Source organism: Poecilia latipinna, unplaced genomic scaffold (genome assembly GCF_001443285.1).
Source record: "Poecilia latipinna isolate Pla-1442-1.1 unplaced genomic scaffold, P_latipinna-1.0 Scaffold2065, whole genome shotgun sequence".
Taxonomy (NCBI): domain Eukaryota; kingdom Metazoa; phylum Chordata; class Actinopteri; order Cyprinodontiformes; family Poeciliidae; genus Poecilia; species Poecilia latipinna.
In genome coordinates this window covers 80446-83521 of record NW_015114681.1, presented here as the reverse complement: position 1 = coordinate 83521, position 3076 = coordinate 80446, and positions in this window count along the sequence as shown.

The window sequence follows — 3076 nt, the reverse complement described above, 5'->3', positions numbered from 1 at the left end:
ATTAAAAATTCATAAATGCCATTTTTTAAGAAATACAATCAAAATCACATGAGTAAGTTCACACAGTGGGTTTTTAAAACATGCTCCTACTGCTTCCTGTTATCGTATCATATTCATATTTTCTACCAGTACACTGTAAACCCAAATTTGTAATTATGGTAAATGATGCAAATGGGATGGTTATAAACCAAATAAAATGAGCTGTTTAAATAAAATCTTGTGTCAAAGATAATCCATTACTAAGGAAATTATTGTTTTAAAACTATTTACAAGTAATTGACTCACCCATTACTCATCTTTATCACTAATTGTTTTCCATGTTTATCTTTATGATGATAGATATTTATTATAGCATAGTATTTATTATAGCATTTATCAGATAGATAGATACTTTATTTCAGACCAAAAATAAAAATAGACCAAAATATAAGCAACCAAACAGATATAAATTGAAAAGCAAAATTACATAAATTGATCATAAAATCACCTAAAATTTTATAGCAAATAACTGTACCAGTTTCTCCACAGCTGTGTTGTGTTGAGCCCAACCGTGGGTTTACAAAAGTCATGATAATTTATTTTCCGATTTATTAACATGATATATAAACTTAAACATCAAATTTCTGAGCAAAGCCTGCAGAGTGCTGACTCCATCTTGGTTTTTTCAGAAATATCAATAAAAAGGGAAGTTGTGTCAGACTTCCCTTTTTTTTTACTCTGTCCATGAATATGCAGAATAGACAGGCATACCGTGTGCTTCCAAAAGGAAAAATTACCTTGTCGAAGCACAAACTGAATTATCATGTATTTGAAATAACATTGCACTTAACTGATGAAAGTGTAGCATCCTGTTTGGTGAAGTACAGGTTACTGATGGCCCAACAAAGGAGGCTGTAGACTTAAATTCTTTACACTCATGTTATTAATGCTCCATCACCTTTTTTCAGAGGGTGATTGGTTTGTGGGACGAGCAATGGGGAGGGGTCCTTTACTGTGTTTGTATTTCTGGACGGGCTTCAGATGACAGACATATCATCCACAGGAAAGAAGCAGCCAATTATTTTTTCTGCTTTTTGTAGAACAATTTATGGGACTCTAACTCCATCTGAGCAGTGTGTATACCACATCGTTTTACTATGTTGACTAAAATCAAGCTGAGAAAACTATATGGACTTATCACAGCTAGCACAGATTCTTCATTCTATTGACGGTTTCATTTTCAAATGTGATAGACTTTACAAAAATGACAGTTTCTGGTTCACTCCAGTCCGTAATTAATGATTAAAAACATACTTTTTTCAAAACTGTTGCCAATTCATGCAGCCTGATTGAAAGTGTTTTCAGTTTGGTCTCAAGGTTCCAGAGCTGTCACTGGATGAAACTGGATGTTCTCTTTACAGTGCAAATACAAGAAGAGCAGCAGCTATCACACGCCAAAAGACGTGGGGAAAGAGACACCAATTACAGTGCTGCTCAGTCATTCATCACATGTCAGATTTAAACATCCTGGAACTTCATCCTGATTACTGGCTGAGTTCATTTTTAGTCTCTTTAATTTGTGCTTTTGCTGCTGGATGTGTTTGGTCAGATGATACTGAATCAAGTTGAATTTCTACGCAACACAGCACAGAATACTTTACTAAAATAAAATAGCATGGTTATAAAACAAACAAATAGATTTTAGAGCAGAATGTGCACATCAGTTGGAAACTAGGAAGATTCTGACTGAAGCTGGTAAAATAGTGCCATAGAGTAAAAAAAGTTGTGTACTGATTTAAAGTTACCGCATTTCAGTTCTTTTTCCATAAAGCAGCTGTGTTATGAGCACTGTTTAGAAAAAAATACCCATTATGGTACGTATTTGTGTATTTGTGTCTTACCAGTATGTATTCCATTAAAAGCAGAAAAAAAATATGTCATAACATGACATATTTCTGTGTAAATATCGTTTGTTACAATATGGACACCTGTGGCTTATAGTCAAATGCTGCCTACTTTTTTTTTCTAAGTCAGTGGGTGTGGCGAGTGTGTGCAGTAGTCTGGAAGTTGCAGTACAAAAAATCCTTTGCAGCCTGGTTTAGCAGGACTTCACATTAAACAGCCTAAGAGTCGGACGCACAGTGAGAGAATACTGGCTGTCCACTTCATTCTTAATAACAAATTCACAGCAACTCACTTGTGGAGTAATGTCAAATAGATCTCAGTAAGTAATCAAATATATTTCTGTAAAAGCACAATAAACCAGCCGGCAGTTCCATTCTATATAAAGAGTTTATAGAAGTGGCAGACGGAGGGGAGAGATGTTTTTGTGGGAAAGCAGGCAGCCATGATCCTGTGTCTAAAAAGTAATTTACATGACACACTGAACTTTCACTCACTCACATCTCTACTGGACTGAGAGTTGAACTTTTATTGACTATTGGAGGTTTTAGTCAGCTGGAGGACAGATGGTGCTGGACACTCCTGCTGTCGTTGCTGATAATGCGGTGAGTTTCTGTACTTTGGATTTGTTTTCAGCCGTATGAAGTGACACAGTGTTTGTGTTGCTTTCATCTCGGCACCAACGGAGTAAACAGGACAAATTAGATCATCACTTTTAACAGATTTTCACATTTTAGCTGCAACTCATTTGCTTCACAGTGGCACTGATGGGTGTGTGAGAAGCCTCCCACTGGTTATGGAATCTTTGTGCGTATCTAATGTAAAGACCTTACGCTTCTCATTAGTGGGAACGTGGTGGATCTATTTTGTCAAACCTCAAGATGTTCAGCCGCAACAATTATTCTCCTTAAACATTTCTGCTACGGCGCCTTTACTTATACATCTCAAATTTGTAACACTGGACAACATGCACATTCTCAACCAGATGTACTAATAAAGCAAAGCAAAGATTTAAAGTCAGCCCCACAATTCAGATTATGGTTTTGGCAAATTTGAAAGAAAAGTGGGATTTATGTGGACTTCATACTATGGAAGTAAATATGTGCCATCAGAATTTGAATAAAAAATGCATCTGAACTTGAATGTTGTATATTTGCGCTTACTTTTTCAATTTCAAAATTACCGTAATTCAGAA